The 14,482-nt window shown below is 44.4% G+C and overlaps 1 long non-coding RNA gene across 1 annotated transcript in view; it reads right to left on the minus strand.

Moving 5' to 3' along the window:
- LOC125685205 (uncharacterized) overlaps positions 1-7,446 on the minus strand; it is a 65,378-nt gene extending 57,932 nt beyond the window's left edge. Inside the window, exon 1 of the long non-coding RNA XR_007373398.1 lies at positions 7,335-7,446. This is a non-coding gene — a long non-coding RNA (uncharacterized LOC125685205). The remainder of the gene's footprint in view (positions 1-7,334) is intronic.
- Positions 7,447-14,482: the final 7,036 nt, after the last annotated feature.

The following is a 14,482-nucleotide window of genomic DNA, read 5'->3' on the forward strand; positions in this document are numbered from 1 at the left end:
TGAAAGCCAAGCATGTAACAGCTGAGTACAACTGGGAGAAACAGTCACTTACACCTGATCTGTACCATGGGCACAAAGAACAGCTTCTAGCTGCAGCACTGACATCCTATGAGGCTGTGGTTCCAGCACAGAGATACACCCATAGTCCTCCCATCCCAAAGGAGGACAGCAGTGCACAGAGCACAGCTGCTCCATCACTCTGCCCCTTCTCTGCAGCACAAAGGAAGGCACTGGGACAATTTCACGAGGCAGATAAAAGTCTCACACCCAGTGGTATGCGTGAAAACTGGGCCAGTAATGTGATTATACCATAAGATTTTCATATCAGAAAATTGAGGTCTTACTCTAACACTTAACCCTGCACATGTGGTGAGGCACTGGAACAGGTTGCCCAAGGAGGTTGTGGATGCCCCATCCCTGGAGGCATTCAAGGCCAGGCTGGATGTGGCTCTGGGCAGCCTGGTCCACTGGTTGGCGACCTGCACACAGCTGGGGGTTGGAACTGGATGAGCATTGTGGGCCTTTTCAACCCAGGTCATCCTATGATATTTAGGCATCAGAGTTCATCACAGCCTTTGGCCACCACAGATAAATCTCCAAGGGAATCAGGGGCCTCATCCTGCAACTCACATCTCCTCATTAAGACAGCCCAGATCATCTCTTGAGTCATCAACAACTCTTGAGTGCCCAATCCCTTCTGGCAGCAGCACTGTGCAGGCTCAAAGCAGCAGGCTGCAGCTGAAGCATGCATTGGGGTGCTTCCTCAGCCTGCTGTGCTTGGAGAGCTGCACACAGAGAGCTGATCCACATGTTTATTACATGAGCTGCCTGTTCAGATTTGGTAACTTCCCACTCTTCTCCTACAGTTACTTTTTGAAATCGTCTTCCAACCAAGCAGTGAATCATATACACCCCACTAAGGACCAGGAAATTCACCTCCCACTGCATATATTGAATCCCAAATGATAGAAATTAATAAATAAGCCCTCAAGTTTCCCTCTGAACTGCAGAGTAAATACTTCTAAAGAGTGGAGCAAGTGGTTTGAAGAGCTTGTTTCACTTGTTCCATGCAAATATCAAGATTAACAAAGAGATTAATTATTTCCCATTTTTCTTCTTACAAAGGATGCAGGCAGATTTAGAATAACAAAAATAAACCCCCTGGATAAATATTCATCACAGTGCTGAACAGTACAAAAGCAAGTCATTTTTTATGTAGAAGGGGGGGAAGAAAAACTGTCAGGAGTGCTCCAGAAGCATAAATCCATATTAAGTGAGGACTCTCAGAGGATGCACTCAGTCTAGAAGGAGGGCTGGGGGCTCGGAAGGGCTGTGCAGCATCTCAGGATCTCAAGGAATTAAGTGAGAGAGCTCGAAATCAAAACTGGATTTGGATCACATCAAAACTTGTATTTGTTCCTATTCATCTTTTCATTCTATGAGAGCTATAATCACGGGTTCAAGTCTCTTAACAGCTTCAAAGCTTGGAAGGATTTTGCTTTGAGGTCCTGCGCTAAGTTCTGTCTGTTGTGAGATGAATGAGTGCGTTGTGCAGGAACAGAAGGCAGGCTGAAAAGAGAAGCAGCACCAAATCTGCACTCGCTTTTACACACATTGGTGATAAATACAAACTCGTCCTCTGAAAGGCATGCAGCACCAAAGGTCAGACACTACCTGAGAAATGAACTGGCACCGCATTCTGCAGATGGTTTTGGGCTGAGGTGGAAAACTCTGTATCTGTTTTGCTTGGAGGTTCCAACTGCAGCTGAACAAGCTCTCACTGCACATCAGAAAGGCAACAAAACCACACTGAGAGGTGCTCTGCCCATACAGTAGCAGCAGCATCAGTTCTGGGCAGCCTGACCAGAATTTCCAAGCTTTGCAACAAAATGCATTATTTCAAATTAACATTATACTTAACATCCTGATCATTAAAGGCACTGAATCATAATTTCAGCATGCTGATGGCCTGTGAGGCAGTGCTGTGTGGGTGGCTGAAGTAATTCAGTTCAGACTAAAAAGAACTATCAGGTTATCCACAGTCATTAGGTGACTCTTCAAGACCAGTTTAAGAAGCTGCTTGTTTGGGAAAAGGAACAAAACTCCACAGCTTCAAGTGCCAACTACTGCTGAAAAAACATCCTTGCTGGAGTGAATCTGGAATATATAGATAGATATGGAGATATATATATTTATAAGGCTGGATGTGGCTGTGGACAGCCTGGTTTAGTGGTTGGCAACCTTGCACATAGCAGGGGGTTGAAACAAGATGATTATTGAGGTCCTTTCCAACCCAGGTCATTCTATGAAGCTGGAGTGAAGAGAAAGCTGCTCCCCAACAGCCGGGCTGAGGCTCTGACTATGAAACTTCCAGTTATAAAGGGTTTCTGACACCTAAGTGAAGATCTGTGCTACCAATATGAGGCAATGGGATAACCGCAGGCATGAATGCATACACGTGTGCACTGATTTCTTGTTTTCAGCTCAGCATCTATTAAAAATACACTCAAAACTTGTAAAAGATTTGTGTAGAAAGGCTTTTTGTTTCACCTTTCAGTGGTAATTAGAAATAAATCAAGAAAAATCAAGGCAGACCTTTAATGACATTTTGACTTTTTTGGAGCAACTTAAGGTAACAGCACATTTTATATATTGGATGCAGAGACAGAACTTAATACATATAATTATGCAGTTTGCAAATGTGACAGCTCTGATGTTGCTGCAGTGCAAGTCCATGCAGTTAAATTAGAATCATAATGACAGTAATTACACTAATTAGCCTTTTTTCCCTAGTTTGTCACCAGCAAAGTTTTGCATGTTTACGTGAGTCTACAGCTACTTCAGCTTCCCCCTGAAAATCCACCATAACCAATTCACTAAATAGCTGATTTATCACAGCCGTGTAAAACAAGGAACATTCAGAGATGAAAAGGCAGATGCTAAAAGGGTAAGACTTAAAATCCATACAATGTTTTTCATACATTATTCACATGCGCAGTCTACAGCTGTAACAGCTTAGAAGTTTAGACAGGCATAGGGTGAAATATTTAATGCAATCCACAGGCAGCAGCACAACTGACATGTAGGAGTACACAGAGCAGCCTCTTGTTGTGTGTAAGTGACGTGGAACAGCAAGGCTCCCAGTTCCCCAGCACCCAAACAAGGCTTTGTGCAGCGCCTGTTAACCAAAGTGCTTTCAAACCACTCCTCAGATGTGAAAAGCTGAACACTGAATGGCTGCAATGATCTCAGAGCCAGGCTCTGAACACAGCTGAATCCCATGTGCACAGTGCACTTGATACACCTGGGAGGATGCCCTTGATGTTAATGAATATCAAAGGACACAACCTGAATATTAAGCACACAGATAGGGTGCCAAGACCACCTTCTCCTTAAAATGGATACAGTTCTCCTCCCAAGAATATGTAAAGATGACTATGATAGTTCTAAGTGTCCCCTGCAGGAAATGCATGTATATAAGGACTGCACAGAGACAGGACCAGCAGTCACATCAAGTTAACCACCAGGCAATGCTCTCAATCATACAGTCTGATTCTGGGGGTGGTCCTGCACAGGGCCAGGAGTTGGATGCAGTGATCCTTATGGGTCCCTCCTCTTGTTCCAACTATCATTTGGTGTCAGCTACATCAGAATCTGTCCCTCTCAACGCGAGGGTCAGAGCAATACAGCATTTAGCTGGGTTAAAGCACAACAAGAGAAAGAATAGAAAGCGTGGGTCTGTTGGGTATTGGTTATTCTATTATACACCAGACCAAATTACACCACTGTACTCCACACACTGCATTTCAGGAAAGTCTATGAATACAGCACATTTATGATGAACAGTTGCTCTACGCTCTATCTTTTTGATAACTCTATTACTTGAGTTCAAGGAAGGTTTATGAACTAAAAAGCCTCAGGTACAGCCATGAATGTTTGATGCCTTCGCATATACTGTTATGGGTGTGAAGTCACTCCCTGTTGGAATTATTGCACTCTGACAGTCTGTGGTCATTACAAGCCAATGGGAGAAGGACAACTGTTAAAAATTATACACTTCCTATATTACAGGATTATTTTTGCATTGAAAGTGGTAGTAAGTCATTCAAAGAGCCTTTGAAAACAAACAGAACTGTAGGCAACCAGCATTTGCACAACACCAAAGACCCAGCATGGTAATGTGAGGAGCCTGCAGTCTTTTTTTTGCAATCTCTTTTGAATGACTGAAGAAGAGAAGAATCCCAAAACCACACGGGTTTATTTTCTGTTGTACACACCAAGAGATTCACCATCAGTGCCTTTGTTACACTGAACCAAGCACTGCCTACTCTGAAACCACCAACATCCCATCCCATTCCAGGGCCTGCAGTCAATTCATTCTCTATTCCAGATACACCATCCAATGAGAAGCAATCTACAAAGGTGGCAAGCAGAAGGAATTAGTGGCATTCCGTTCCAAAGCTCTGTAATAGCAAATCAAAATCCTTCTTGGAAATTTTACATGCAAGTTTGGCCCATCTTACTACAGCAAATCTCAGTAGGGAAGCCATTGAAACAACACCCAAGTGCTGTTCCATACAGATCTCAACTCCCCTGAGGTCTCAGGTGTTTTACACTTATGAGCACCAGCAGTGAATTCTGACTTCAGACTGATATCTTACCTGAGATCTTATCAACAGGGATTTGATTTGGGCCAGTCTCTGCTGACCATCTTTGTATTCAGACAACCAGCTGTACTGACACCACTCTCAGCACCAAGGGGTCATAAAGTTTAGCAGGTTAGTGGACCCAGAACACAAAGGTGCAGCACATAGCAAAAAAATACCAAGAACTAAGGAACTTTTGACAGCCTGTAGCTCCCAAACACAGCAATTTGGACACCTGCAGTTCCGCATACACACATTCAGGCTCCCTTGCTTTGCTTCATTTCCTTTACATTTTAGCTCTGGCCATTGCTTGTACATTCACAAATAAAAAATAAATCTGCTATGCTGCTTTGGTTTTTATGTTGTGGAGGTGAATTGCAGTGAAGTTGTGCCTACTAACAAACAAATCAACCTCGCCACAGCTCGAGCACCACACTCACAATTTGGCTCTTTCTGCATCCTTCAACCCTCAGGTTGCAGCATACACAATACACACCCACAGAGCACTCACACACATGCAGACACAGCAGCATACAGGAGCTTAAGTTTGAGGATCTATTTCAAAGCTCTCAGCTCTTGAAAATGGGGTGGGAGGGAAAGCAAAATAGCAGATGTATTTCTGGGTGGGGAATCAGACAAGTAGTTGGCTGACTTCCTATTTATTTCATGTATTGTCTCCAGAAGCCATAAGAACCCATCTCAGAAAGCAAAACCAAACTTGATGCTCTTTGTGCTCACAGTGTCACAGGTTAAGATGAGAGTCTGGAAATTAATTATCAGACCTTAAGAAAAAGGCTTCACATTGACTACATCTAAAATTCATCGCGATGAATGGGATGGAAAGGAAACACATTCACACCCACAGAAATCACCTTTAGAAGTGTTGAGTGATTGACCTGCAGTCCAACCCCCCACCCAGCAGGAATCTTTACTAAAAACAATAGAAAAAGAAGAAAAAAGCTCCATAGGAATTGAATTTGAGGCCTTTCCATAAGAACTTTATCACCCCCTGTGTGCATCACCCAGCTCTCCTACTGTTTATGCATCCTGCAAAGTTCCCACTCAGCCCCACGGAGCTCCAACAGCCCAATTATAACCAAGCAACCCACAGGATATTTTTTATCGCAGCATTACCTTTAAAACGCTTCAGTCATTTTTTGTCATTATTTGTCATGGCAACAGCAGTCGAGGCTTTTCTTCCTTGGTCCTCCCATTAGTTTCACTCTAAACTCCTCTCATTCTGCTCTTTGAATGAGAAGGGTATTGATTTGCTGTCCTATTGGCATCTGGGAAGGGCCTCAGCTCCCTTCTTGTCTTCTTACCATTCACTTTCAGCCAGATGCCAGCAGGATTTCCTCCCTGCCAAACACAGGAGCTAACAGGGACTGCACAGGGAATGAGCCAATGTATCAGTGAGGCAGGACAACACACCATGGGATAGCAGGCAATGGGAGTGAACATCCTTCCCTCTTCCCACTCACTGCCCCAGGAATTTCAGCTGTGGCTCCACTCTCACCCTCAGCCCCTCACCAGAAGGATTCCTTCTCTCTCCATTCCCTACCATGAGGATGCCTCAAGGAGGATTTTCCCCTTTATGATCTCAGAATTAGATCACGCTGTATAGCTCAAGGGCAATTCGAATAACTTTTAGCAGCATCTCTTTATTATCATCTTTATTCCGGCACATGAAAAGTTACCATAGCACTTCATCTACACAGCTCACCTTTTTTTAATACTTAATGCTTTAATACCCGAGCAGCGTGGCATTATTAAAGCCACCTCATATAGAGGCCTAAAACGCTGCTTATGCTTCATGCAAATATTTCTCCAGTCACAGCTTTTAATCTTGAGCAGTACTAAGGAACTTAATCAGATCAAAACAACCAGGATTATCTAAACGTGCAGGGTGGGAAGCAATCTAACAGAGCAGCACTGAACTGCATCCAACACAAGCTATTAAAACAGACACCACAAAATCACAGACTACAAGGGCCGCTCCTATAGGGAAAAACACCCCAGCAAACTCATTACTGTAAGAAATAAAGCCACATACAGGGACAGAGCAGCAGCAAACGAACGCGTCTGCCTGTTGCACCGTTGCAAAGTCAGCACGAGGGAAAGGCGCAGCACGGACCGCGCGCGCCGCTGAGCGCTGCAATGCGAGCAACGGAACAGCGCCCCCTACCGGCAGCACCGAATCATTACAACCCAGAGGAGGGCGCGGAGCTGCGTTGTAAGCGCTGACCCCCAACCGCCCAACTGCGCCTCTTTGGGGGTCCTTGAAGCACTCAGAGCTCGGCATCGCTTAGCAAAGTCTTTTTCACTGCTATCTACCAGAGCGTTATTCTATTAAAGCCTTCACGCGTGCGATTTAAGATTTATTTCTGACGTTAACAACAGTTTCTCCGCCCCGGAACTGCTTTATCACACTTTTGCCACTCTGCTAACTGCTCTAAGGGCTCCATTTGGAACCTCTCGATTGCTCAGATCGCACAGCAAAAACCACCAGCGCCGTCCCCGCCTCTTCGCTCTCTAGTATGGACCCACACTGCCTGACACGCAAAGTTTTCACGACGCGAAGTTCCCGACCCGCAAGCATCGCCGAAAAGACCCCGCGCTCAGCAACCATCAGCAAATCCACTTTAAAAAGGCAAGAATTAAGCGCGCTTTTAAACAAAAGCCACTTACCTGCACTCCGCAGCACTCTGCAAGCTCCCACAACAACACGCATCTCCGATGACTGCCGGGGTTCACTGACGATTAACGGTCTTTAATAGTCATCAGCGGTCATTAATGGCCGCATCTGCGGTGCGAGCGCAGCTGTGGGGGGCGGCGGCTGCAGGAGAGGCTCAGGTGGAGCTCGGCTGGCTCAGATATGGGGCAGCCCATGGTGGGGGTTGGAGGTGGGTGTTCATTACAGCCCCCCCCACCCCCCCATCTCTAAGGGTTCAGTGCTTTTCCTTGCCGCGGGTCGGCTGAAACAGGTGAGGCCATAACGAGCCACAGGTGGGGCTGATAGCACAGTAAGCATTGGTTCCTCATGGCTAATGCAGGAGCAAACTGCTCCTTACCCCCACTGCCATGTTCTGCTATGGGCTGTGCTGGCAGCAGTGGCTTTCAGTGCTCTTAGTGCTGTTTCTGGCTGTGGTGCCCCTTCTATCAGTCCCCTTCCTTGCCAGTGCTTGGCTTTGCTCCTAGCTGCACTCCCCACCCCTGAGGATGCATTCAAGGCCAGGCTGGATGTGGCTCTGGGCAGCCTGGTCTGCTGGTTGGTTGTCCTGCACATAGTAGGGGGCTACAGGCTGCCCAGAGCCCCATCCAACCTGGTCTTGAACACCTCCAGGGATGGACGGGGCATCCACAGCCTCTCTGGGCAGCTGTTCCAGCACCTCACCACTCTCATAGTGAAGAACTTCCCCCTGACATCCAACCTCAATCTTCCCTCCTTCAATTCAAACCATTTCCCCTTGTCCTGCTGTCATCTACGTTTTCAAAGTGTTGATTCCCCTCCTGTTTGTAGGCTCCCTGTAGGTACTGAAGGCTACAATGAGGTCACCCTGCAGCCTTCTTTTCTCTAGGGTGAACAAGCCCAGCTCCCTTAGCCTGTCCTCATAGGGGAGGTGCTGCAGCCCCTGTTCTATGATTCCTCAGTGCTGTGCCTGCTGAGCGCTTTGGGGTGCAGAACTGAGTGCTGCTGGCATTGCCTCCGTGGCTCAGAAAGGCCCTACAAATGCTGCAGGCCATCTCCTGGGAGTTCTGATCATTGTAGGACATCCAGAACTGTGTGCTGGGAGCTCTATCAGTACAATGTGACTTGAGAATTTTATTACACTTGTTGCATGCAGAACCCAAAGGGTTAAATTAATCCAGTATCCATTTTAATAGCGGCGCTTTAGCTCCTTATGGTGCTATTGATCCCATTTTCTTCAAGGAAGTTCCAAAAAATCGTGGTTTCTTTATGCACTACGGGAGCCTTTTACTGCAGCTGCAATGCAAATCAAGCCGTTATGATCACCACAAACTGATTTTGCTCTTTAGAGATTAAAGCCCCCAGAGGCAGAATTATCTTCTGATGAATTTGGCCGAATGGGTTTTTGGGACTTTGATGATCTTCCTGGTGGATGAGGGGGGTTTGTGTGTCATTTTTCTATCCGCAGAATTTACATTAAGACAAATGAAGAATAGAAGAGGAGAGCAGGATCGTGGGTACAACTGTGTCTGTATAAACATACTTTATAATTAGATAGCTATTATTATAGAGCAGGGGAAGAACTAAACCGATACAAATCACTTCTATAGTAACCTAATTGCATCCACCAAGGAGTTCATAGCAGCATCATTCTTTTATATAAAGAAAATCATACCCCTCACCAACGTTATTATTCTGGTGAAATGTAAATGCAGAGCAGACCATAGATACCAATTAAACTGCAGTTGGCAGAGCTGCTATTCTCTAAATAGAATAGGTGTAAGAGGACAGAAAGCAAAATAAATAATGAAATAGGAAATAATAGAAGCGTATATCTGTGATATTGTCAGATTGTCTGATGAGCCAACAGGGAGATCAGTGGAGAAATTATTATATAAATCATTGAAGCAGATTCTTGCTACTGGTTTGGAGAGAATCTATTCATCCTGAATGCAATGCAATTAATCCTCACAATCTTTGGTGTGTGTATCTCTGTGTCTCAGTGTGCTTGAAGCCCATAAGGGATCTCCAGGGGCCACCAACCAACTTTGCTTCAATGACATGCAGTTATTCCACAAAATGAATGCAGTACCTTTCCTAGCAGAACACATTGCTTCCATTTACCCAGAGCACAAAACAATTCCTGGAATCACTTGCTAAGGATTCCACGAACGCAGGACCAAATCTGTTACTGATGTCACCAACCTCAGTGGAACAGGTTGTCCAAGGAGGTTGTGGATGCCCCATCCCTGCAGGCATTCAAGGCCAGGCTGGATGTGGCTCTGAGCAGATTGGTCTGGTGCTTGGTGACCCTGCACATCGCAGGGGGTTGGAACCAGGTGATCATTTAGTTCTTGTGATCATTGTGGTCCTTTTCAACCCAGGCCATTCTGTGATTCTCTGTGATGTTAATAAGGGCTTATTTCCATCACAAAAGCCTTCAGCAGTTCTGAAGCTGTTGCAGAGCACTTAAAGAGGAAGCAGGGCTGTGTCTGAAACTGATGAACTCCTCGTGTTTGATTGCTTTTTTTTCTTCTTGATTACTTTTTCTTTTTTTAATTATTGTTAGACTTCATCACAGCCAGGAGAGGAAGAAGAGGGGAAGAGGATGGGAGGAGAGAAAGGGGAGAGCATTAAAAGAGTCATGGACAGGGATTTCGGTGAGATTTATGGTTCATATCTTCCTATGGAAAGGCTGTGGTTGGGGAGGAGCAACCTGTGACAGTCACTTATGGCTCCTTGCTGTGATGGAGCCCTGGACTGGAAATGAAAAAGCTGCTGTTAAACAGGCTATCTGAGATGTTGTGAGCAAGAATCCTCTTCTCACAGCTGCTACAACCATTTGCTGATGGTTTGCTGGGAAATTAATGAAGCTGTAATGGCTCCTGGACTCGACCCTGGACCTGTTGTGTCAGTTTCCATCTGCTTGTTCACAGCACCTCACAGGTATGGCTAAAATGGGAAAGATAGAGTGGAATAAGGATGGTTTTGCTGCTTTGCTATTCCCCTGAGGCAGGAATAAAAAGAGACTGCTATAAACTTCCTTCTAGTCTTCTGTAAGTAGGAGGGTACAGATTTACACACAGGCTATTTCCATTCCACAGAATGACTTTGAAATAGGCTTTTAGTTACTGCTTTACAAGTTCTTTTGGATCGTTGCACCTCCCTACATCCTTGGCTTTTGTGGCCTTATTTCCTTGGTGTTTCTGGTGTTTGGTTTGCTCTCCAGTTGGCTCTTATCCTTTATCACAGGGAAATCTGGTGAACTGCTGCACTTTCAGCTCTTAACATAAACGAATGTGATGGTACCAGTAGCTGTGGCTGAAATCAAAGCAACCAGCAAATGGTTCTCTGCCAAATTAAAGCGGCATTAATTGCCCATCCCTGAAACAGAAGGCAATACAAAGAGTAAAGTCAAGGTTACCCTTCTGGTGTGAGGGAACACAGCTTCCCCAAAGCCCAGCCCACAGTGCAGCACTCTCCTACCTGTTGATTAAATCATACACACAGCCTTACATCTTCCTTTTGAACAGTGCTTTAAATTCACAAACATCCCCAGGTAGTTTGAAGCTTGGCCCTACAAAATTTATTCTGAAGTATCCAAGGATGTATTGTATTCAGGTAGCTGTGTCTGTGTTTGCTGGCAGATAAGCAGAGGATTTCATTTCTAGACTGTCAATCCAGCACCTTTCTACTGGCATCATATTCCCTTTAATTAAAAGTAGAAAGCTCTGACAGTCTGTTAACAATGGAAACACTTGCAAGCAACTGTACTATTGAATGAGAGCTGTTTCCAAGTCTCTATTGTTAATTATTATCATTACTGAGTATTCAGAGCAGGGAACACGTTTACACTACTGCTCCGTACTCAGCATCAGTCTGCAATTAATTTCCAAGACTGTTACCACTGTGATTAAAATGAACTAGATGGGTACACCCACGTCTCTGGATTGTTCCCTTGATGTCCCTCCAGCAGAGTGATGCTCTGAGGTGTTTGATGCTATTATCTCCAAAACATCTCATCATCTCTGACACCAGAGCTTCCGATTGCAGTTACATGAATGCAGCATTCAGTAGGTCTCCATTCGGATCCTGCAGGCAGAGCACCCAAAGTCTTCTATCCTGAATGACAGAGGACATCTTGATTCCATAGTGTGGATACAGACCCTGATCCTATCCTATAGGCTCTTGTGGGACATAACTTCCACTATTTTGTCTGAATCCACTTGTGGAATTGGGACGTGCATCCTAGATTGAGGAGTATTATTTCATCAAGAAAAGTGAGGGAAAATGTCCAGAAGTTCCTAAAATGCCATTGCAGCCAACCTGAGAGCTTAGCTTTCAAGTCCTTGCAAATAGTGCAAGTAACAGCTCTCTATTTTTCTCTGATTTTCATGCTCTTGTTTCTTCTCGGGCCCATCTGAAGCAAACCTCATCACCAGGTCTCAAAACGTTTTTGTTTTCTATGTGAACTTGAACAAATAACTTTTCTTTGTATGTTTCATACTTTCTCTTAGATAGCAAAGTGTGAGCTCCTCGTTGTTGTAATTATTAGTATATTCCTGGAGAAAATTGCAACAATCTATATTAAAGGACTCCCTGCAGGAGCTGACACAGCAGGTATCCAGTTCTGCTTTAAATAAAAGGCACTTGGAACAGCCAGGGGTTTGAAATAGGAGAAGGCAGAGGGAACAAACAGGATTTTGAGGAACAGCAGGGATGATTTGCAGTGGTCAGAGCAGATAGTCGTGCTGAATTATTTGGATAATTAGTCTTCATTAGCAAATTGGAGCAAATGATGATACAGTGCCAAGATTGGGTAACATGCTGGGTGGAGAGAATCCTTTTCCCTTTCTTTCTGTTTTCTCAACTGAGTAAAGCCCATATTAAAGGTAACACTGGTATTGGGTTTCAGTGTTTGACAGCAGATTAAGGGAAGGTGTCTTGCAACCCACTGCTGCCATTTTGTGTGCTTGTATCTGCTAGATTTCATATCTGCTGTGTTGCCAATCTTCACTTTATGATGCATTCTAGGAATGGAGAGGCTTAAACAATGACCATGATGGTTTAGATGCCATCTTTTTCTTACCCAGTTGGATAAGGCTTTGCCTTCTAACAGTTCTGCCTTTTGATGGGGAAGGATTTATTTCACAACATGTATGATGATGTTACTGATGTATGTTCTTGTCCATTAACCCATTCTGATGGATTCGTAATGCATTAATCACAACATCAAATCCTTATTTCACAAGGAAGTGCAGTCTACCATGCATTCAGACCTAGGGACAGTGATGTTATCTGCATCATAGTATTATCTGGCTGATATCCTATAGCTAACAAAGGCTAGAATGGAATATTAGATGTCCAGTCCATTGTCCATGTCCAGTTCCATTAGAGGAAACGTTGTAAGACCATAAATTCCTGACTCATAATGTTCCATTTGTCTAACACAAACAGGATTCAAACAACAGGGAGAGAGTAGGAGGTGTATAATTTGGTAACTAAATAATCCTTGTGAACTGCAGAGGATCTGTAATTAACAGTGCCAAATGAGTAAAATCAAGAGTTGCATTTTGTAGCCTTCGTTAGCAGTTAAAAAGAAAGGAATGGAGGGAAGAACCCAACAGCCAGCAGGTTAGAAGTTAATTAGGAGCAGTTGTAAGGGAGTGCTGCTTTACTCTGAAGCTTTCAGAGTAATTTAAAGCTTTTTAATGCCACTATAAAAGTTCTTGTGCTGGAAAGTCTTCTGACAAAGGAAAACAAATCCCTGGGTAACTCCAAGCCAGGTTGCTGGCAGCTTTTTGGATTCTGAACTGCAGGGTTTCTACATCTGCCCATCAACGTGTCTTAATTCCTGCATTTAACTTATTTCACCAGATTTGGTGGGGGTGAACTGGTCAGAGCTATGCTTAGTCAGCATAAGTGCTCACGTTTTAAGGTGAGCTGTGTTGTTTTCAACAGTGGATGTTGAGGAGCTCTTAGCATTGTAAGCAATGTGAGTTGGGAAGCATTTATACTTGAAACACATCCTAAAAGGAAATGAACCAAAAGGTGTTTGCCAGCAGTGTAACAGAACCTGGTGCTGGCTCTGTCCCTTCCCTCACCTCAGTCTGGTGATGTCACCATTCAAACCATGGGAAGTCACAGAATCACCAAGGTTAGAAAAGACCTACGAGATCATCCAGCCATCCATCCATCACCAATAGTACTCACTAAATCACCTTGGTGATTCTGTAGCATCACATCTGTGTGTTCTTGGATCACCTGGCAGTGATACCAATTTGATACAGGTAAGACAAGTGCCATCCTGCAGAAGTAGCCAGAATACATAAAGTGTGTTTGTCCTGTTTGACAGCTGGGTGCTGGCTGTGGTAGGAATATTCCTGATCAAGCAATATCTGATCCGTAGGCACAAAGTTACCCCTTCAGCATTAATTTACGTGAGCAGACTTGCTTTGTCCGAGTTCAGCACTTTGTCTCTTAACCTAATGCAGCATCTTTAATTGAATTTACAGTCCTGTGGAACTACAGCCTGAGTTCTCGTAAAAGCAGGAGCATAAAGCACTCATTCTGTCCTTTCTGTGGGATTGCACCACTATTTTTGCAGCAGGAGTGCTGGGACAGACACCATAACCTTCATCTTTCCTTCACGTAGCCTGTGATCACCAGTGATGTGCCATTGAAACAGGCTCTGAAACCTGTCACTGAAGGAAGTTTGAAGTGCTTGATGTGATTCTTTAATTAGAAAAGCCAGGGATAACTCATTTCACTTGCAAATTTTGTAGCATTGTAGGAACTGAAGACTGATGCTTGTATCCAAATGAGGATTCCTTTTGGGAAACAAGGAACAGGGACAGCAACATGTAGTTTATGGCTTAACCAGTACATTTTCTGCTGAATACAGAGAAGTGAATGAGACTTGAAGGGAATTTTGAAGTCCCATGCTGTTCTACAGCCTGTCCCTCTTGTGATGCTGGGTGCCCTACATGAGTGTGTTGTCAAACAGACTGAGTAGCAGCAAGTGTGTAAGGGACAGTGAAAGGATAAACTGAACAGCTGTGCATTCATCTCTGGAAAACTCCATTTGTGGAATATGGAGCAAGCTGAAGCTTCTGGTGGGGGCAACAGAACTTCTGGCTGATGTGAT

Source organism: Lagopus muta, chromosome 27 (assembly GCF_023343835.1).
Source record: "Lagopus muta isolate bLagMut1 chromosome 27, bLagMut1 primary, whole genome shotgun sequence".
In the NCBI taxonomy this organism is placed as follows: Eukaryota; Metazoa; Chordata; class Aves; order Galliformes; family Phasianidae; genus Lagopus; species Lagopus muta.